At 39.2% G+C, this 23,221-nt stretch overlaps 1 long non-coding RNA gene across 1 annotated transcript; it reads right to left on the bottom strand.

The window, feature by feature from the left end:
* Positions 1-9,616: 9,616 nt before the first annotated feature.
* Positions 9,617-15,088, bottom strand: LOC140513581 (uncharacterized). Its single transcript, XR_011970240.1, has 3 exons — positions 15,003-15,088; positions 10,931-11,048; positions 9,617-10,365 (listed from the first exon to the last, which is right to left on the bottom strand). It is a non-coding gene; the product is annotated as an uncharacterized lncRNA (long non-coding RNA).
* Positions 15,089-23,221: the final 8,133 nt, after the last annotated feature.

Genomic DNA, 23,221 nt, shown 5'->3' with positions numbered 1-23,221 from the left:
AAATCTCTTCAACTCATTATTTCTCCTCACCATCACCCAGGACTTCCCCAGAGATTATGAAAATGTGGCTCTTTTTGCCCCTGTCCAGTGCTTCCACTGGAGCCATAAAAATTCAACTTGTATCTAAGTCTCTACAGAAAAGGAAAAGACCCCTCAGTTCTCATGCTAGCAAAACAAAATATGAAGCAGGCTGGCTTTTTTTAACTCAATAACAACACAGAAGACTAGTATGCAAACTCTTATACAGTTATTAAATAGAACATTAATGTAGATTTTATATTTTCATTGCTAAATATTAAAATTTAAATTTAACTAAATTTAAATTAATTAAAAATTAAATATTAAATTAAAGAGAATAATAGCCCTTTCCTCTCATGTTTGTGTTCATCTCTCATAGACATACAGTCCTCTGTATTTATGGGACTATCCTTTGGGATTGCAGCTAGGTGGCACAGTGGATAGAGTAAGGGGCTTAACATCAGGATGACTCATCTTCCTGAATTCAAATCCAGCCTCAGACTAGCTAGGTGAACTTGAGCAGGTCACTTAATCTTATTTGCCTCAGTTTCCTCATCTGCAAAGTGAACTGGAGAAAAATACAAACCATTCCAGTATCTTTTCCAAGAAAACCCCAAATTGGGTCCCAGAGAGTCAGACATGATTTAAATAACTGAACAATAATAAGTTGGAACCAGAAGGAACCTCATTGGCCATCTGGTTCAACTCCTTCATTTGATGGATAAGAAAACTGTTATCCTGAAAAGTGAAGTGATTTGCCTGAGGTCACACAGGTTTTATATATGTGTGTGTGTATTTATATATATATATGTATATATGTATATATATATATATGTGCACACATACACATACATGTATGTATATATGCTATTTTTACATGTGTGAGTCTAATTACATATAACTGGCAGAAATAGGAGTTGAACCCAAGTGTTCTAACATGCTATATACTACACCATCTTCATAAGGTTTACATAACATTTTTCTATTTGATCTTCACAATCACCTTGTGAAGTTCAGGTATTATTCAGGTATTATTATACCCACTCTAACATATAAAGAAACTAAAGCTTAAGCATCAGACATCATAAATCTAAAGCTGAAAAGCCCGAATAGACCCATTAGTCCAAACTTCTCATTTCTCATTTTTCAAAAAATGAATATGAGGCCCAGAGAAGTTAGATGATTTGCCCAAGGTCACACAGATAATAAGCAGCAAAGGTGGTATTTGAACCCAGATTAATTGACTTGCCAGCTAGCAAATGCTACAAGTATGGGAAACCAAACCCCTGCTAACTTCAAGGTAAGCACTCTTCCTACTAAAGCCTCCAAGGACTTATCTCCAGCCCCAGGAATACATATTTGTTTCCTAGCTACTAAGCACAAACTCAGATTCAAGTCTTAGTTGGCATAATTTAGGGTCATAGTAAGAACTTACTTGGGCTGTATGAGGTTAGAAAACATAATTGGTAACACCATATTGGAACACAACATTTCTGACATTAGTAATACTATCCTATGGCCAATGAGGAATTTGGAACTGTATTTGACATTTTAGATTTAACCAACTCTCTCTCTCTCTCTCTCTCTCTCTCTCTCTCTCTCTCTCTCTCTCTCTCTCTCTCTCTCTCTCCTCTCTCCTCTCTCCTCTCTCTCTCTCTCTCTTTACCTCTCTCTCTCTCTCTCTCTCTCTCTCTCTCTCTCTCTCTTTACCTCTCTCTCTCTCTCTCTCTCTCTCTCTTTACCTCTCTCTTTACCTCTCTCTCTCTCTCTCTTTACCTCTCTCTCTCTCTCTCTCTCTCTCTCTCTCTCTCTCTCTCTCTCTCTCTCTCTCTCTCCAGTGTCCTTAGGGTAGTCAGCTAACATTTTGGGTCCTCAGTTTCCTCCTTATAAAATGATGGGGTCAGACTATAATGTCCTTCTGAGTTCTTTTTGTGATCCTATAGAATGGGTTTCCAAAAAAGGTTCTAGAAATTTTTCCATAGATCTGCAGCACTGACAATAGGATTATATCTCTAGAGGTAGAAGGGACCTAAGACATGGTCATTTGTTTGAGTGGTTTGAGCCTAAAATGTGAAGTCAAGTGTATGAGGGGATTTAAGAGTGGAGCTGTAAAGGAACCTTCCAATCAATGTCATTAAATGCTTATTATGTGCTGTGCACTGTGCTAAGGAGTGGGGATACAAAAAGAGGCAAAAGATAGTCCCTGCCCTCAAGGAGCTCACAGTCTAGGAGAGAGGATGACAATGTGCAAACAAATAATAGACAAACAACTATATTCAGGAAAAATAGCAGATAATTAACAGAGAGGAAAGGTACTATATTTAAGAGAGGTTGGGAAGGCTTCTTGTAGTTCTTAGAGTCTTCTATCTAAAGTTGGAAAGAACTTCAGAAGCCATCTTACCTAACCCCTTGAATTGACAGGTGAGGAAACTGAGGCTGAGGGATATTGTGTCCTGCCCATGGTAACATAGATATTAAGTGATAGAAGCAGAATCTGAACCACGCAGGACCTCTGATTCCAGTGATTTTTTTCCCTTGTACCACACTGCCTCAATCAGTTCCTTCTTGTGGCCCTACAACTACACCACACCAGGAATAATCAAAGTTCACTCCTTGTGGTAGGCCACAAGAGAATTATAATCTTTGAATGGCTTTAGTCTTTATCATTCCTCTTTTTTTTCCTTTAAATTCCATTCAAAAGGAAATGTCTCTGTGGGAAAACAAGAGGAAAAATTAGTTTTAAGACCCTTTCAGTTCAGTTCTTACATTTGCTTATAGGAGCATGCAAACAATGGGCACTCCTGGGACCAGAGAGGGAACAAGTTGCTCTTTCTACCACCACATCAGTCATTCCCTATCTCACACCCACACCACACGATGTCTGATACAGACAGTGAGAGACTAAAAATCAACTCTGGCATTTACCACAACAGCCAGCCCACCTACAGTCATTTAGAGTACAGCCCCACTTGATCTTCCCTCCTTCTAGAGCTCAGACAACTATTAAGCAATATAGGAGATCAATTACATGACACCAGAGTTGTAGGGAGGAAGATTTATGCTCAGTACAAGGGAAAGCATCCTGATAATAACTATAATTCACATTTCTATAGCACCATATTTCCAAAATGCTTGGAGTCAGGAAGACCTAGTCCTACTTCAGATACCGAACTATCTGTATGACCCCTCTAAGACTCAGTTTCTCATCCAGAAACGACTTCAATGATTTCTAATGTGTCTCCCAGCTCTAACTTGGGTCTATACCATGAGCTCTAGACTTGGAGTTAAAAAGACCTGGGTTCAAACCCTGCCTCAGAAACTTACTAGCTGTGTGACCCCGTGAAAATCACATAATGTCTCTAAACTTCAGCTTCCTCATCTATAAAATGAGGGGTGTGCCTCAGTGATCTTTAAGGTCTGTTCATCCCACCTTTATTATTCACTTTCACCCAACTCTCACCTGTGGTTCCAAGAAGTTGTAGCATGTACAGCAGCCACACCCTCCTAAAAACCATTTAGGCAGACAGGCTAATCCAGGTTGAGGGTAATTGACAGGCCTCAAACCCATCAGTGAGTTAGGGGAATGCCTATACCAAGCATGTGAAGACTTCCCCAACAGATTGGGCAAATGAGAACAATTTGTTCCAGTGACCACGAATGTGGCTGAAGCAGGTGCTGTGGAGCACTTAGACTTTGGCCAGACATCAAGGACATCAATATCATCCACTACATTCCTGGGCACCTCCAGTCTTTTGTCTTGCCACTAGAGTTCAATGACTCAGGATTCACACAAGTCAAGACATCATCACGTGTTGGAAGGAAGTTGTGCATGATCACACAGCTAGTATCAGAGGCAAGATTTAAAGGAGGAATTTAGACTCCAAATTTAGGGTTTTTCTCAATCTTTCTACTCCTAGAATAGCTGTGTAAGATGGAGACAGCTACCTCCTGAGATGAACTCCCTATCACTGGAAATGTTCAATGAAAAATCCAGAAGACTTCTGGAGAATGTCCAGAGGAGGGCAACCAGAAGAGTGAAGGGCCTGAAGGTTAAGTCATATGAGTATCAGTTTAAGGAACTGGGACATGCTTAACCCAGAAAAGAGATGCCTCAGGGAAATATGATAGTTTTATTAAAATATTTGAAAGAGAGTCATGTGGTTGAAGGATAAGCCTTGCTCTGTCTGTACCCAGAAGACACAAGAAGAAGCAATAGGAAGGAAAGGAAGAGTCAATTTAGGGAAGATGCCAGGAAAATTCCTGACAAAGGACTAGGCTCCTCTGAGAGGTGCTAGTTTCCCCCTTTTCAGAGGTATATCTTCAAGCAGTGGCTGCATCACCACTTATCAGCTATGTCAGCTATTGTCCCTTGTCAGTAGGGATTTCTTGCATGTGTAGTTTGGACTACATGGTTTTCTCAGATCCCATCCAGCTTGGAAATTCTGTGATTCAGACCTAGGAAGGGGAGCAGCCACTTATGTGGGACATATTATAGGAGATTCCTGTTCAAGTATGGTCCCCTCTATACTTAAGATTGTGTGACTTTTTGAGTTCTCTCTCAGGGCACACACACTCACATCCTAATGTGTATAATATTCAGCAGAGAATGCTCCAGCCCAATAACCCAATTTTGCTGTAGCCCTACCTTGATGGGGCAAACTTTCACAAGGAAGATGAGAAATAAATTGAGGCAAGGTATGAGATAGTTAACAAGCATTTATTAAGTACTTAATATGAGCCAGGCATTGTGCTATGTACGGAGGGATTCAAAGAAAGTCAAAAATACTGTCTCTGTTCTCAAGGAGTTCGCAGTAAAATGAAGAAGACAACATGAAAATAACTACATGAAATCACATACATGTATGAATGTATGTATGTGCATATGTATATGCGTGTGTATATACACACACATATACATAGATATGCTTCTATCCTTTCCATATAACGACTTTCCCCATCATGGTTTTGCTATATTGTGAGTCAGCATTAGAAATAAAATGGGAATTTGTGGGGGAGTTTTGTGGAAATCACAGTTGACACACAAAGACCAACAGTTGACACAGAGCTTATGACCAAATGCTTAACCCAATTTTACAGCAAGGTACTGTAAACATTCTTTAAAAGAAAAAAAAATTAAGACTTCTGTCATATGAAGGAAAGGTCAAAAAGTTTTATTCAGATTTTCCAGATCACCAAGGCCCTGCACTTCTAACCCCAATGATATGGACACATACATGTATAAGTATCTATGTATATGTGTATGTGTGTACGTGTGTGTGAGTATACACTTCCCATCTACCAATCTAAGAAGGGATTAACACTTGGGGGAAGGCTAAGATTGCCAAGCAATGATTAATATCCTCAATTCAAATTGATCACTTTGCTGAAGTCATAAATCCTCATTCCATATCACGGCTGTGATTTTGTCTCTTGGGGTCTCAGTTTCTTCACCTATAAAAGGACTAGATGATCATTAGAGAAGCAGTTCAGTCTATTGGAAAGAGTACTTTACACAGAGTCAGGGGAGACTGGCTTTTGATTCTCTGCTCTAGAGCTTACTAGTTGATTGTGTTGTCGTGTTCATCCTTCATTTTCGAAGAGGACCAAGAGGACCATCAGAGAAATGATGACACGACTTGCACTTGATTGTGTTTTGAGTGAGGGAGGGCTGTGCAAGGTCACCACCCTCACTTTTCCTCTGGAGCCATCTGGATCCAGTGATCAGATATTCATCAGGATGACTGGAGATGGCCCAGGATGCAATGGGAGACCTCGGCCTTTTACGCTAAGGCCATTTTGGCTACTCACTTAAAGTGACATAATGCCCATTCACTGAATAGGCCTCCTTAAAAAAGTGGTCAGGGGGATGCCCCTGGGATGGGCAGGAGCCTCAGGGTTGTTGTTTTGAAGAGAAACTGTTACAACTGACATTCACTGTAAGCCAGGGTAACCTTGGGGAAGTTTGGTTTGTTGACAAGAGGAATTAACATTGCACCAGAATTTTGTTTCGTTTTCCTTACAGATGAGAAAGCTAAGAGAAATCAGAAGGAAGAAAGGGAGAATAATAGCCAAAGAGCCAGGATACCTTCCCATTATTGCCTTAAGTGTTATCCCAACTAAAGGGATGTTGGCCCCTTTTTGATGGGCTCTGAGACAACAATATTCTCATCTATCCAGTGGACAGCTCCTTTTGAATTTCTGAGGTTTTACTACTCCTGTGTCATAAAGCAATCCATGGCTACTGGTTCTTTATCTGTAATGCTTCTTGTTCAGACAAGCCATACTCCTAGGACTTCAGGGCTCACTAGTGCAATGACTTTCAGACATGGAGACCTCATCAGACATTGAGGCCTCTGTGTTCATACATTGCACCCTTTCTGTTTGCAATATTGTCCTGGGAGTGGAGATGAATGATTTTGCACCCTCTCAGGACAGGAGACATGGAGAGAAAGTAGTTTTAGGAAACAGGTGATGGAGATCCTTCCTGCTGCTTAATTCCATGTCACTTATCTTACATTCTATTTTAAGTACATGTCCCTTTGCTTAGTATGATTTCACATATTTTATTCTGGTGGATTGTTACAAGGTAGGGGGAAGAAAAAGGAGGAGAAGAAGGAGTGGAAAGTCAATGTAAAATGGGAAATCATGTGCATGTGCTATAATGCTAAATAGGTGAAGGATCCAAACAGATTCTCCAGATCTGAATGTAGCAGAAGGACATTACATGTTTTTAAGTTCATAGGAAGGAAACAAGCATTTTTTAAGCACTTACTTTGTTCCAAGCATTTTTCAAATATTGTGTCATTTGATCCTCACAACAACTCTGGGAGGTAACTGCTATTATTATCTCTTCTTTTATTTTTTTTTACAGTTAACTGAGAAAATGTTAGTGACTTGTCATAGGTTACACAGCTAAGAAGGATCTGAGTCCAAATTTGACCTCAGTTCTTTCTGACATCAGGCCTAGCCTTCTATCCACTGAGTCAACTAATTTCATTGTTGTTGTTTAGTCATTTTTCAGTCATGTCCTACTCTTCATGATATGGGCAGCTAGGTGGTGCAGTGAATAGAGCACCAGTGCAGGAGTCAGGAGGACCTGAGTTCAAATCTCACCTCAGACACTTGATACTCACTAGCTGTGTGACCTTGGACAAGTCACTTAACCCCAGTTGCCTCATCCTGGGTCATCTCCAGTCATCCTGATGAATATCTGGTCACTGGATTCAGATGGCTCTGGAGGAGAAGTGAGGCTGGTGACCTGCACAGCCCTCCCTCACTCAAAACAAAGTCAAGTACAAGTCATGTCACCATTTCTCTGATGGCATGGTCTTCTTCAGCAACGAAGGACGAACACACTCTTCACAACCTATTTAAGGTTTTCTTGGCAAAGATACTAGAGTGATTTGCCATTTCTTTCTTCAGCTCACTTTACAGATGAAAAAACTGAGGCAGTTAAGTGATTTGCCCAGGATCACACAGCTACTAAGTGTCTGAGGCCAGATTTGAACTCATAAAGATAAGTCTTCTTGCATGGTGTCTCTTGCATTAGCTTGTAAGTTCTATCAGGGTAGGGACTACCTTTTGCCTCCCATTGTATCTCCAGAATTTAGCACAATGCCTAGCATAGAGCAGGTGCTTAATAAATGTTTATTGATAAGTAATATGTCCCATGTTCTTCTAATTTACTTGTAATATCTCTTTTTATATCTAGATCAATTTGGGGAATGCCTGAAAAAATTGTGGTATATGATTGCGAATACCACTGTTATAAGAATAATAAGCTCAATGATCTTAGAAAAACATGGAAAGATTTGCACAAAATAATGAAGGGCAAAATGAGCAGAATCGAGAGAACATTTTATAAAGTAACAACAATATTGTTTGAAGAATGACTGAGCAAATAAATCATTTTGACTATTATAAATACCCAAATTAACTATAAAGGACATATGAGGGAGGATGCTATCTGTATCTAGGGAAAGATATATATATAAAAAGATATATATCTTCTATAAAAAGAAGTATGTATAGAATAATCTACATATATATATAATGTGTATGTGTGTGTATGTGTATACATATATATGTATGTATGTATATACCTATTGTGTCTAATGGTAACCATCTCTAGGACAAGGGGAGAAAAAAGGTGGGGGAAATTACACAATGACTTTATTATATATTTTAAAGGAATAGCAAGTTTTGCATGATAGATTTATACTGTCATCATTTTTTATTATACTATGTTATGGAAATACTTGTTTTTATTCCATAAATTTTTAAATGAATTTAAAAAAATAAATGTTTATTGGTTGATTGATTAATACCAGTGTCTCAGAAGTCAGTGCATGAGCCATAGCAGGATAGAAAGTCAGACCAGCAGGTGGCCTACTGGGAGCCCAGATAGCCCACATACAAGCATCAGCAAGAGACAAGGCCAAACCAGTCAGCCAGTCCACAATCACTTCCTTAGTGTTTGCTATGTTCCTGGCACTATACAAGGATACAAAGAAGGGGAAAAAGTCTCTTCCCTCAAAGAGTTCATAGTTTAATTGGGGAAACAGTATGTAAATAATTACGTACATAGAAGATATAGAAAGTAATATAAGGGAGAAGGTACTGGGGAGGCAAGGAGGATGGTGCTAGGGAAAGGTTCCTGCAGAAGTGGGATTTGAGGTGAATCTTGAAGAAATCTATGGAAACTAAGAGAAAATAATGAGAAAAGTCTTCCATGGATCAGGAAAGCCAGAAAAAAAGGCATAGCCATGGAAAATGGAGTTTCGTGATTAAGAAACTGCAAGAAAGGAGTGTAACTGGATCATAGAGTGTGTGGAGGGGAGCAAAGTGAAAGAAGACTAAAAAGGGAGAAAAGACAGGTAGTGAAGGGATTTAAATGCCAAACAGGATTTTATGTATGATCATTCAAGTAATAGAAAACCCCTGAAGTTAATTGGGAAAGGGAAAGGCATGGTGCTCTACAAAGATTACTTTGGCAGCTAAGATAGATTAGAATGGGGAGAGACTGGAGGCAAGTGACCAGTTAAAAGACTGTTACAATAGTCTGGGAGGAAAGAGATGAAAAGATGGCAATGGTTGTACAAGGCTGGCAGTGGTCTTGTGACCGGGGGGAGGGGGGGGAATATTCGAGAAATGTGAAGGTAAAAACCATCAAATTTGATAACAGATTGAATATGTGAGGCAAGTCTCCACTTTGCAATTTCTGTCCTGCCTGGTTTCAACTCCATGAAATGAAATACCCCTCCTAGCATAAACTCATCACTTCTAAACTCACCATCATGCTTCTAAATCAAGCCTTGATTGACGCCACCTCCCTCAGCCTCCTCTTGCCCCCTGTTTGGATAGAACAATACCAAATTTCTCCAACTGTCTTCCTTTGTAGAGGGCAGAACCTGGACTCTTAAATCACTCCACCTTAAATCTGCTGTCCTGTCTGGTTTCAAAACCATAAAACAAGATGCCCCTGCACTAGTTACTCCATGGTACCATTTCCCCCACCATCACCCTTTCTTGCCTCCTTTTATGTGTTGCTTCCCTCTTTAGAATATAAGCTTTTTGAGGAAAAGGACAGTCTATCTTATTTTTTTTCAATTAATGAATATTTTATTTGTGTTTTGAGATTACAGAGTTATTGCTGATCTAATACAATTACTCAGACATGAAGATTTCCAAGTCTTTTGGAATAAAAGATCCTCAAAGATTTTCTTTCCCTTTAGTAGAATGACAATAAGAATTAGGTGATCATTTTGTGTGATACATATGTATATATTCACTGAGTTCAGAATTGAATGACATCCACTAAAAGAGCACTATATAAATGTTAGTTATTATTGTTATCATTGTTTTTATTATATCAATCTGGGAAATACTTGCTTAGAGATGATTATTGGCTCCATGGGAGCTGATGAGTTCACCAAACAAGACAGTCTAGTGGGAAAAGTTAAGATGGGACAGAACAGGGCCTTGCAGAATGATTTGTGTAAAGATAAAAGTGAAGAAAACCAGTCCTGGAGAAAAGGAGAACACCAATACTCTGGCCAAAGCAAAAGAGACAGACAGACCAGTTGCTGGGGAACTAACACCAGAGAAGCCTGCTCCATAGCCACCACAGAATAAAGACCACAATAGCACTTGGTTAATGAAGTATCTGAGGTTTTTCAGGAGTCCTGTTACCAGCAAAACCAACAAAATCAACACAAAGTCATTTTACCATTCAGTGTGATGACTAAGTCCCTAAGACTGTTAAACATGGAGGAAGGTGATGATTTTCATTAAGTTCTTTTCCAAGATTCATTAAGTTGTTTTCCTTCTTCAGATGAAATCATAGGTCTAAAAAGTAATAATATTAAAATAATAGTTTGTTTGTAAGATCCTTTAGGTTTATAAAGTGCTTTACATGATTTCATTTGATCTTTCTAAAAATTTTGCAAGATGAAACAATCCACTATCAATATTGCCATTTTACAGATGAAAAAATTAAAACTCAGAATTTTATTGATATATTTGTGGCTAAGTAGAACAAGTTTCTGACTCCAAATGCAAATAACTTCCCACTACATCTAATCATCAATCCATGGACCAGCACTGGTGTCTGGTACATTTTTCCCTGTCCATGAGAGAAATTATTATTTCTCTCTCATATTAGTAGACAATTATTAAAAATTGAGGAGACCCAAGCTTTTTATCCCTGTCTTCTTTTCTTGTCCAATCTCTCAAGGACGGAGATGATGGAAGATAGGATTGGCATTCTCCTCATTCCCAGTATTGCTACTCCACCCAACTAGATCAGCCTTCTAATCTAAGATAAAACTCCCTTCTGCTCAGGCTTAGATGGGGATAAATTCTTTGAATAGATTGCCCAAGGCAATCCTCATTAGAGTAGGTTCAGCCTCACCTTGTAATGTTCATTCTCTCATTAATTGTTAACCAATCAGAGTTGATTGCCACTCTCAGAAACACCTTTCTTCCAAGGGCATATAAACCTTGAACCCACAGCCATGATTGTCTTTGGTCTAAGAGAGAGAAGGCCACATGATCATCCTTTTATTAGTAAACTTGCTAGCATCATTAGTAAAATAGTTAAATTATCCAGAAATTGTCTCTCAAACTTTTTTAAATGTCACATCCACCAACATTTTACTATCAAAGCCTATAATTTTTTTTAAGTTACTTTTCATTATCCCCACATCTTATTTTTTCCTTCTCTCCCCTTTTCTCTCCTCTTTTCTCTCCTTCTCACCTCAGCTCCTAGCTCTTGAGTTATCAGGCCATAACTTAGGACAGAGAGGTCCTAAGTAGGGAATTTAAATATTCTGCCTAACTGCAGTAGAGTTTGAGATGGGAAACCCTGCAGTATATCAGGCTTGGATGAGGTTTTCAATCTGATCTCATATTTCTCCAAATCAGGGGTAAGGAATCTGCAGCCTCAAGGGCATATGTGGCCCTCTAGGTCCTCAAGTGCAGCCCTTTGAATGAATCTAAACTTCCCAGAACAAATTCCCTTAATAAAAGAAGTTGTTGGGGGCAGAGCCAAGATGGTGGAACAGAAAGATGCACCTACTCTAGCTCTTCCTCTACACTCCATAAAATACCTGTAAAAAATGACTCTAAACAAATTCTAGAGCAGCAGAAGTCACAACACGACAGAGTGAAAGAGATTTCTAGACCAATATAGCCTAGAAGGCCAACAAGAAAGGTCTACTGCATGGGGTGTGGAGCAGAGCACAGTCCATGGAGCCCAGCTCAACCTTGGCCACATGGCACTGACAGGAACAGGATGGGAACAGGCCTCAGGGGTGGAATCCCCAGCAGCAGCTGCAGTTCTCGGATCCTTCAATCCATAAACACCAAAGATGGCTTCAAAGGTCAGTGAGAAAGCTTTTTCACCTGGGGGAGAAGGGAACAGGGTCCTTCCTCCCTAACCTGAGACCCAGAGAGTGGCAGTAGAGGAGGTTGCAGCAGCAGCATCCATTTTTGGAGCCCTCGGCCTAAACCTCCTGAGGGAATTGAGCCACTGATCTGGCTCTCAGCCCTAAGTAGAGGCCCTGGGGTGAGGAAGAGTGTTGACTGGCATGGTGGAGGTAGTGGAGGCCCTGGAAAGGGAATTTTACTTGCAGATCCTGGGCAGAAAAGCTTTGGTAGCTCCCAGACCAGAACACAGTCCAGGAGAGGAGTAAACACCTCTCTCTTGATTGTGCCACCTTGGAGGAACTGAGATCTTACAGGTCCCTAGAGTATACGCCCCTTTTGACAAAAGACTCAAAAGTCAAGTAATTGGCTGAGAAAATGTCCAAAAAAGGGGGAAAAATAAGACTACAGAAGTTCACTTTCTTGCTGAACAGGTATTCTCATCCATCCTTTTGGATGAGGAAGAACAATGCTTATCATCAGAGGAAGACATAAAAATCAAGGCTTCTGCATCCAAAACCTCCAAAATAAACATGCAATAGTTTTGAAAATCAAGTAAGAGAGGTGGAGGAAAAATTGGGAAGAGAAATAAGAGCAATGCAAGAAAATCATGAAAAGTGGGTCAACAACTTGCTAAAGGAGACCCAAAAATGCTGAAGAAAATAACACCTTTAAAAATAGGCTGACAACTGGCAAAAGAGGTCGAAAAAGTCAATGAGGAGAAGAATGCTTTAAAAAGCAGAATTAGCCAAGTGAAAAAGGAGTTTCAAAAGCTCACTGAAGAAAATAGTATTTTAAAAATTAGAATGGAACAGATGGAAGCTAATGACTTTATGAGAAACCAAGAAATTACAAAACAAAACCAAAAGAATGAAAAAATAAAAGATAATGTGAAATATCTCATTGGAAAAACAACTGAGAAAATTTATCCAGGAGAGACAATTTAAAAATTATGGGACTACCTGAAAGCCATGATCAAAAAAAGAGCCTAGACATTATCTTTCATGAAATTATCAAGGAAAACTGCCCTGATATTCTAGAACCAAAGGGCAAAATAAATATTGAAAGAATTCACTGATCACCTCCTGACAGAGATCCAAAAAGAGAAACTCCTAGGAATGTTGTAGCCAAATTCCAGAGTTCCCAGGTCAAGGAAAAAATATTGCAAGCAGCTAGAAAGAAACAATTCAAATACTGTGGAAATACAATCAGGGTAACACAAGATCTAGCAGCTTCTACATTAAGAGATCAAAGGGTGTAGAATATGATATTCCAGAAATCAAAGGAACCAGGATTAAAACCAAGAATCATCTACCCAGCAAAACTGAGTATAATACTTCAGGGAAAAAAAATGATCATTCAATGAAATAGAGGACTTTCAAGCATTCTTGATGAAAAGACCAGAGATGAATAGAAAATTTAACTTTCAAACACAAGAATCAAGAAAAGCATGAAAAGGTAAACAGGAAAGAGAAATCACAAGGGACTTACTAAAGTTGAACTGTTTACATTCCTACATGGAAAGATAATATTTGGAACTCTTGAGACTTTTCTCAGTATTTGGGTTGTTGGAGGGATTATACATACATACATACATACATACATATAGACATATAGACAGAGAGCACAGGGTGAGATGAATAGGAAGGGATGACATCTAAAAAAATAAAATTAAGTGGTGAGAGAGGAATATATTGGGAGGAGAAAGGGGAAAATGAATGGGGCAAATTATCTCTCATAAAAGAGGCAAGAGAAAGCTTTTTCAATGGAAGGGGAAAAGGAGAAGGTGAGAAGGAAAAAGTGAAGCTTACTCTCATCACATTTGGCTTAAGGAAGGAATAACATACATACTCAATTTGGTATGAAAATCTATCTTACACTACAGGAAAGTAGGGGAGAAGGAGATAAGTGGAGTGGGGGATTGATGGGAGGGCAAATGAAAGGAGTAAATTAGAAGTAAACACTTTTGGGGAGGGACAAGGTCAAAAGAGAGAACAGAATAAATGGGGGGCAAGATAGGATGGAGGGAAATAAAGTTAGTCTTACACAAAATGACTATTATGGAAGTCATTTGCAAAACTACACATGTATGGCCTATATTGAATTGCTTGTCTTCTCAGTAGGGATGGCGGGGAGGAAGGGAGAGAAGTTGGAACTCAAAGTTTTAGGAACAAATGTTGAGAACTGTTTTTGCCTACAACTGGGAAATAAGAAATACAGGTAATGGGGTATAGAAATTTATCTTGCCCTACAAGACAAGAGAGAAGATAAGGGAAGTGAGGAGTATGATGGAAGGGAGGGCAGATTGGGGGAAAGGGTAATCAGAATGCATGGCATTTTGGGGTGGGGAGAGGGGAGAGAAGGGGAGAAAATTTGGAACTCAAAATTTTGTGAAAATGAATGTTGAAAACTAAAAATAAACAAATAAACATTTAAAAAATAAATAAATAAAAGAATGTGTTCTGTAAAACTTGGACTCAATCAAAAAGCTCCACCCAAGGACCTAGGAGGCCACATGTGGCCTTGAAGATATAGGTTCCCCACCTGTGCACCAAACCATTTTTCTCTCTAGATAGAGCAAAGTTCAGGAACTAAATACATTCATTTTTCCCCTAAGCAAACTTTGTTAGACTAGGAGAATAACACTTGTTCTCTGTATATAGTTTTCCCCAATTCCAAAATATACCCTGCAGACTCAGGGGAAAGAATAAGTAATAGGACAGAAAAACATTCTACTTTTTTTTCTTTTTAGTGGTTTCAAAAGCATAAAAACTGGTGACTGTGAAAGCCTCTTTAATATTACAGCAACAGACTTTATTTAGTGTTGACAATCCCTTTGAAAATATGTGATATCAATAAAGATACATAACAAAAATCACTAGATCCTGAATTTTTATGAAGACCTTTTTTTCTGAGAAGTTGTAGCTCTTAAGTTGGATTCTATTCTCTCTAGTGCCTCAATCATTCTTCAGAGCAAAGTTAGCTTTTGAAGAAGATGCCCCAATTTTTTCTAGATCTCTCTAGAGGACTGCATCTCTGTCAGCTACAGTTAGACTTACTCTTCAATGGCAGGACTCCAGCTGTCTTCCCACCAATCAATAGACCATGGTAAAATAGGAGTGAATGAGAGAGTCCTGTGCATCCTAGAGACAAGAGGAAAAACGTTATCCATTAAGTAACCTAGTCAGATGGATCCTGGACCTTGATCAGGAATCTTATAGATTTAAATCCTGCTTTGTCATTAAATAGCTTTAAAAAAAAAAACTGCACTTCTGGTTTCATTAGTGTAGGGAACTCACCATAGGAACTCCCTCTACCAGTGCAGATCAACACCTTTTCTGAAGCTTGTGGTCTAAAAATTGAGGGAAGGGGGGAGAAGAAGGGGATTCCTAGATGGGGAGAGGAATTAAGAGTTTGAGTGGTTTGACAAAGGTCACACAGCTAGTATGTATCAGAGGTAGGATTTGAACCTAGGTTTTCTTGACTCCGAGGCCAGCTCTCTATCCAGTACCTTATTCAGTATTGACTAACTCTCTGAATGGTGTATGCCATCTTAACTAAATCATTCCATTTCCTGGGACTTAGTATCCTATTTTGCTGAACAAGAGAGAGTATATGCTTTAGAGATCATTCTAGAGTTACTATCATTTTGACGACTACCTTTGCCCATTTTACAGATGAGAAAATTGAGGACTAGCAAGGTGAAGACTTGCTGGAAGTTAGTGGCAACTAGAATCCTGGTCAGCTATTTGTTAGAGGCAACTCTTTTGTACTATAACAGCTGCCTACCAATCACTATTGAGGAGGACACTGCACTGCTAATCCTTCTGGGTTCTTCTCTGGAAACCTTCCTTGAATATGCATTCAGTATTAACAAGACAAAATTTCACATTTCCAGAATGTTCAAGATGAGCATAGCAAAGTAAACTGTGAAAACATGTAAAGCTTCATAGAAGAAATTAAACTAGTGATATTTGAATAGATTTTATTTTCCTAATCATGAATAAGATAGAAAAACTATCACAGCCCTAATTAATCAAAAGTCATTGTCTCTGGTCTAAAAAGATATGTCTGGGGGGGCGGAGCCAAGATGGCGGAGTAGAAAGACGCACATACACATAGCTCCGAACCCACAACCCACAGAACGGCTGCAGGGGAGCAACTCACGGTGAATTCTGCACCCAGAGGCCACGGAATATTGGGGCGAGGGAGATTTCTGTTCCGGAGAGAACTGCAAACCTCTCGCGGGGGGTCCTTCACGCTGCGGACTGGGCACCGGGACTGGGAGCAGAGGGCAGCCCTGCAGCGGCTGTGGCACCGAGAGGAAAAGATCAGAGCAGGCTTCGGGGACGGGATCTCCAGCGGCCACGCGGGTCCCTCCACCCACAGAGGGACTTGCAAACCTCTCGCAAAAGGTCCATCGCACTGCAGACGCGGAGCCCAGACCTGCTGCGGCCACAGCACCAAGAGAAACAGACCTGAGCAGGCTTCAGGGACAGGATCTCCAGCGGCCGCACAAGTCCCTCCGCCCACAGGTGACGGGGGTCGGTGAGAGAGTCTCTTTGGCGGGTCGAGAGGGGAGTGGGGTGCCCCCATGATTCGGGCCTCCCCGGGAGGTAGAAGCTGAGAGGTGGCTGCAGACAGGGGCTCCCCAAGCGGGCGGGAGCCTGGATCCATTGTGGAAGGTCTGTGCATAAACCCCCTGAGGGAACTGAGCCTGAGAGGCGGCCCTGCCCCGACCTGACCACCTGAACTTAATTCTCACACTGAATAGCAGCCCTGCCCCCGTCAAAAGCCCTAAGGCGGGAAGTAGCATTTGAATCTCACTCCCCAAACGCTGGCTGGGAGGACCAGGAGGCGAGGTGGGTGTGAGGAGAATATTCAGAGGTCAAGTCACTGGCTGGGGAAAATGCCCAGAAAAAGGAAAAGAAATAAGACTATTGAAGGCTACTTTCTTGGAGAACAGACATTTCCTCCCTTCCTTTCTGATGAGGAAGAACAATGCTTACCATCAGGCAAAGACACAGAAATCAAGGCTTCTGTATCCCAGCCCACCCAATGGGCTCAGGCCATGGAAGAGCTTAAAAAGGATTTTGAAAATCAAGTTAGAGAGGTGGAGGAAAAACTGAGAAGAGAAATGAGAGAGAAGAAAGAAAAGCATGAAAAGCAGATCAGCTCCCTGCTAAAGGAGAACCAAAAAAATGTTGAAGAAATTAACACCTTGAAAACTAGCCTAACTCAATTGGCAAAAGAGGTTCAAAAAGCCAATGAGGAGAAGAATGCTTTCAAAAGCAGAATTAGCCAAATGGAAAAGGAGATTCAAAAGCTCACTGAAGAAAATAGTTCTTTCAAAATTAGAATGGCACAGATGGAGGCTAAGGACTTTATGAGAAACCAAGAAATCACAGAACAAAGCCAGAAGAATGGAAAAATGGAAGATAATGTGAAATATCTCATTGGAAAAACAACTGACCTGGAAAATAGATCCAGGAGAGACAATTTAAAAATTATGGGACTACCTGAAAGCCATGATCAAAAGAAGAGCCTAGACATCATCTTTCATGAAATTATCAAGGAAAACTGCCCTGAGATTCTAGAACCAGAGGGCAAAATAAATATTCCAGGAATCCACAGAACACCGCCTGAAAGAGATCCAAAAAGAGAAACTCCTAGGAACATTGTGGCCAAATTCCAGAATTCCCAGGTGAAGGAGAAAATATTGCAAGCAGCTAGAAAGAAACAATTCAAGTATTGTGGAAATACAATCAGGATAACACAAGATCTAGCAGCCTCTACATTAAGGGATCGAAGGGCATGGAATAGGATATTCCAGAAGTCAAAGGAACTAGGACTAAAACCAAGAATCACCTACCCAGCAAAACTGAGTATAATACTTCAGGAGAAAAATGGTCTTTCAATGAAATAGAGGATTTTCAAATTTTCTTGATGAAAAGACCAGAGCTGAAAAGAAAATTTGACTTTGTAACACAAGAATGAAGAGAACCATGAAAAGGTGAACAGCAAAGAGAAGTCATAAGGGTCTTACTAAAGTTGAACTGTTTACATTCCTACATGGAAAGACAATATTTGTAACTCTTGAAACATTTCAGTATCTGGGTACTGGGTGGGAGTACACACACACACATGCACACACGCACACATACATAGAGACAGAGTGCACAGAGTGAATTGAAGAGGATGGGATCATATCTTTAAAAAAAAAATGAAATCAAGCAGTGAGAGAGAAATATTGGGAGGAGAAAGGGAGAAATTGAATCGGGCAAATTATCTCTCATAAAAGAGGCAAGCAAAAGACTCATTAGTGGAGGGATAAAGAGGGGAGGCGAAAGAAAAACATGAGGTCTACTCTCATCACATTCCACTAAAGGAAAGAATAAAATGCACACTCATTTTAATAGGAAAACCTATCTCACAATACAGGAGAGTGGGGGACAAGGGCACAAGCAGGGTGGGGGGGATGATAGAGGGGAGGGCATGGGGAGGAGAGTGCAATTTGAGGTCGACACTCATGGGGAGGGAAAGGATCATAAGAGAATAGAAGTAATGGGGGACAGGATAGGATGGAGGGAAATATAGTTAGTCCTATACAACACAACTATTATGGAAATCATTTGCAAAACTACACAGATTTGGCCTATGTTGAATTGCTTGCTTTCCAAAGGGAAGGGGTGGAGAGGGAGGGAGCTAAAGAAGTTGGAACTCAAAGTGTTAGGATCAACTGTAATATTCTTACCACTAGGAAATAAGAAATATAGGTTAAGGGGTAAAGAAAGCTATCTAGCCCTACAGGACAAAAGAGAAGATGGAGACAAGGGCAGAGAGGGACGACAGAAGAGAGAGCAGATTGGTCACAGGGGCAATTAGAATGCATGGGTTTGGGGGGGGAGGGGATAAAAGGGGAGAAAATTTGTAACCCAAAATGTTGTGAAAATAAATGTTAAAAGTTAAATAAAAATAAAAATAAAAATAAAAAGATATGTCTGACCCTGAAAGTATGATAGCACCAAAAGCAGAAATTGCAAACTAATATTGTAGTTTTCTGTGGTTTTCAGAACCTCATCCAAATACTGTGTCTAATCCCAGACTCTGAAGTTTCATGGAAAATAATGAGGATACTGAGGAAAAATTCAGAGGTGAGTCATGAAAACAATTATGGGATTAAAAAATGAGAGGTATGATTTGAGGTCATCATGAAGGGCAACTAAGTGACGCAGTGGTTAGGAATCAGGAAGTCTCATCTTCCTTAGTTCAAATCTCATCTCAGACACTTCCTAGTTGTGCGACCCTGGGCAAGTCACTTAACTTTGCTTACCTCAGTTTCCTCATCTATAAAATGAGGTGGAGAAGGAAATGGCAAACCACTTCAGTATCTCTGCCAAGAAAACACAAAATGGAGTCATGAAGAGTCAGACATGCCTGAACAACAAGTCTGAAGATTTTTGTGAAATCAGACTTCAATTATATGTTAATTTCTAAAAGAGAGGGATTAATTCTTTTCTACATGTAAGGGTAGAATAAAAGGGAAGTAATATTAAACTTCAATAACAATACTTTAATCAATCGATAAACATTTGATAAGGATGTACTATATGCCAGGCACTGTGCTGAGTGCTGAGGATATAAAAAGAGGCAAAAGATACTCTCTGCCTTCAAAGAACTTACAATCTAATTTAGATAAAATACAAGAAAGAAGAGTATTAAATGTTTTGTCTGTTGTGTGCTAAAGTCCTTTTCTGGGAATAAAAATATTTTGCCAAAAATTAAGACCAATCAATTAATGCTGAAAGCTTTTGGCATTTGGAGTGTTTTAGGGAAAGGGAAGTCCATACATCTTAACTGGAAAACCCAAAAAGAGTCGAATACAGTGACAAACTTTGAAGGTTACTTCCATGGAGACTCTACCTTGTATCTTTAAGAGGAAATAAACTCTTAGAGGGGCAGATGCAATAGAGTATCAAGCCTGAAGTTTTTCAGAAAGACTCATCTCTCTGAATTCAAATCTGGTCTTAGGAAGATGGCAGAGACAAGACAGGAATTTACCTGAGATTTCCACCACACCCCTTCAAACAATTTTAAATAATACCTTAAAACAAATTCTGGAGTAGCAGAACTCACAAAAAAGATGGAGGAAAACAATTTTCCAGCTCAAGACAACCAAGAAGTTTGGCAGGAAAGGTCTGTTGCACTGGGGTGATTAAAATAGAGTGCCAGTGGAGCACAGTCCAGTATTAACAAGAAGAAATAATTTCTCCTTGTCCCAGAAAACCAGCAGTAGACCTTGGGGCCACTGAATCAGTGATGGCAGAGACAGTGGTGGTTTTCAAACCTCTCAGCCTACAGACATAAGGGGGTCAGACAACTGGTCAGAAGATTACAGGAGTCCTTATCCTGTTACTTGGAGCAGCACTCTGTTGCACTGCCCATACTTAGATCTGGGTCACAGTCCTGGGTCTCAGTTCCACAGTGAGGAGAAGCACTAGTACAATAGAGCTTGCAGCCACAGAGAAACTTGGAACCCTGGTCACAGGTCCAGGTTAGAAAAGAGTGTTTGTGGTTGCTCACAGACCAGAGTTCAGGTCAGAGGAGTAGTAAACACACCCTTCCCTAGATCATACCACCTTTGAAGAACCAAAAACTTACAGGTCCCCAGAATTATCTCTGAAAACAGGTACACAAAAATCCTGAAGCTTGGGGCTGTGCCCCTTCCACTACAGAAGCAGAGCTCTACTTTATCATAGAGTTAAAAGTGAGAACAGGCTGAAAAAATAAGCAAACAGCAGAAAAAGGTCTTTACCATAGAAGGTTAATATGGTGGAAGGGAAGATCAAAACACAACCTCAAAAGAAGACAACAAAATCAAATCTGCTACAACCAAAGTCCCCAAAAAAATACAAATTGGTCTCAAGTCATGGAAGAGCTCATAAAGGATTTTTAAAATCAAGTAAAAGAGGTAGAGGAAAAATTGGAAAGAGAAATTAGAGTGATGGAAGAAACTCACAGGAAAAAAGAGTCAATATCTTGATAAAGGAGGTGTGAAAAAATACTGAAGAAAATAACACCTTTAAAAAAAAATAGGCCCAATGGTAAAAGAGCCACAAAAATCCAATGTAGAGAAAAATGCCCAGAAGAACAGAATTGTCCAAGTGAAAAAAATAAACAAAAATTCATTGAAGAGAACTCCTTAAAAAGTAGAATTGGCCAAATAGAAAAAGAGGCACAAATGCCCCTCGGAGAAAATAATTCTTTAAAAATTAGAATTCAGCAAGTAGAAACTAATGACTTTATAAGACATCAAAAACAACAAAACAAAATCAAAAGAATGAAAAACTAGAAGAAAATGTGCAATATCTCATTGAAAAAACAAAAACTCCAGACCTACAAAAGAGATCCAGGAGAGGTAATTTAAGAATCATTGAACTACCTAAAAGCCATGACAAAAAAAAAAAGAGCCTAGATATTATCTTTCAAGAAATTATCAAGAAAACTACCCTGATATTCTAGAACCAGAGAGTAAAATAGAAATTGAAAGAATCCAGAGACTCCACTAGGAAAACTCTCAGGAATATTATAGCCAAATTTATTGCAAGAGGCCAAAATAATAATACTTTAGAGGGAAAAATAAACATTCAATAAAATAGAGGACTTTCAAGTATTCCTGATGAAAAGACCAGAGTTGAATAGAAAATTTAACTTTCAAATACAAGAATCAAGAGAATCATACAAAGGTAAATAGGGAAGAGAAGTCACAAGATAATCATAAGAAATCATATGATAAGATGATATTTGTAACTCCTAAGAAGTTTCTCCTTATTATGGCAGTTAGAAGGAGTGCACATAGATAAAGGACATGTATATGAGATGAATATGATGGGATAATTATCTGAAAAAATAAAATTAAGGGGTAAAAAAGAAGAATGCACTGGGAGAAGGGGAAAGGAAGAAGTAGAATGGACCAAATTATCTGACATAAAAGAGTCATGAAAGGGCTTTACAGTAGAGAGGAAAATAGAGAGAGAAGTACATGAACCTTACTCTCATAAGAATTGTCTCAAAGAGGGAATAGCATACACACTCAGTTGGGTCTAGAAATCTATCTTACTATACATCTTACCATATAGGAAAGTAGGAAAGGAAGGAAATAAATAGAGGGAGTGGAGAGGGGGAAGGAAGGGGAGAGGCTGATAGAAGGGAAAATAGGTTGGGGGAGAGAAAAATCAGAAGCAAAATACTTTTGAGAATGGACAGGGTGAAAGGAGAAATAGTAGGATAAAAAGGGGGAAACAGAATGGGGGGAATCTATAATAATCATAACTGTGAAAAAATTTATAGCAACTTTCTCTGACAATGACCTCATTTCTCAAATATATAGAGGACTGGGTCAAATTTATAAAAATAAGAGCCATTCCTCAATTGATTAATGATCAAAGGACATGGACAGGCAGTTTTCAGACAAAATAATGTTATCTAAAATCATATGAAAAAAATGCTCTAAACCATTCTCAATTAGAGAAATGCAAATTAAAACAACTCTGAGCTACCATCCCCCACCTATTAGATTGACTAATATGACAGAAAGGGAGAATGGCAAATGTTGAAGTGAATTAAGAAATCCAGACATTAATGTACTATTGGTAAAGTATGCTAATTAAAACACTCTGTAAAACAATTTGGAACTATGCCCAAAGGGCTATAATACCCTTTGACCAAGTAATACCATTACTAGGTCTATATCCCAAAGAGCTCAAAAAACAAAAAGGAAAGGACCTATGTGTATAAAAATAATTACAGCCTCTCTTTTACTGGTGACAAAGAACTAGAAATTGAGGAGATGCCCATCAATTGGGAAATGATTGAATAAGTTGTGGTATATGATTGTGATGGAATACTATTGTGCTACAAGAAATGACAAGCAGGATGCTCTCAGAAAAACTTGGAAAGACTTGAAATGATGCATATTGAAATGAGCAGAACGAGGGGACCATTGTACATAGTAACAGCAATATTATATGATGATCAGCTGTGAATGATTTAGTTATCCTCACTCATCCAAGATAATTCTAAAGGACTTGTGTACCCATCACCAGAAAAAGAACTGATGGAATCTGAAAAGAGATTGAAGCATACTTTTTCTTTGCTTTCTTTATTTTTCTTGTTTTTTTCTTTGTTTTGTTTTTGGGCTGTGTTTTCTTTCACAACATGACAAATGTGGAAATATGTTTTGCATGACTGTACAGGTATAATCTATATAATATATATA

Source organism: Notamacropus eugenii, chromosome 7 (assembly GCF_028372415.1).
Source record: "Notamacropus eugenii isolate mMacEug1 chromosome 7, mMacEug1.pri_v2, whole genome shotgun sequence".
Classification (NCBI taxonomy): Eukaryota; Metazoa; Chordata; class Mammalia; order Diprotodontia; family Macropodidae; genus Notamacropus; species Notamacropus eugenii.
The sequence above is the reverse complement of the archived record's forward strand: the minus strand, read 5'-3'. Positions and strand labels throughout refer to the sequence as shown.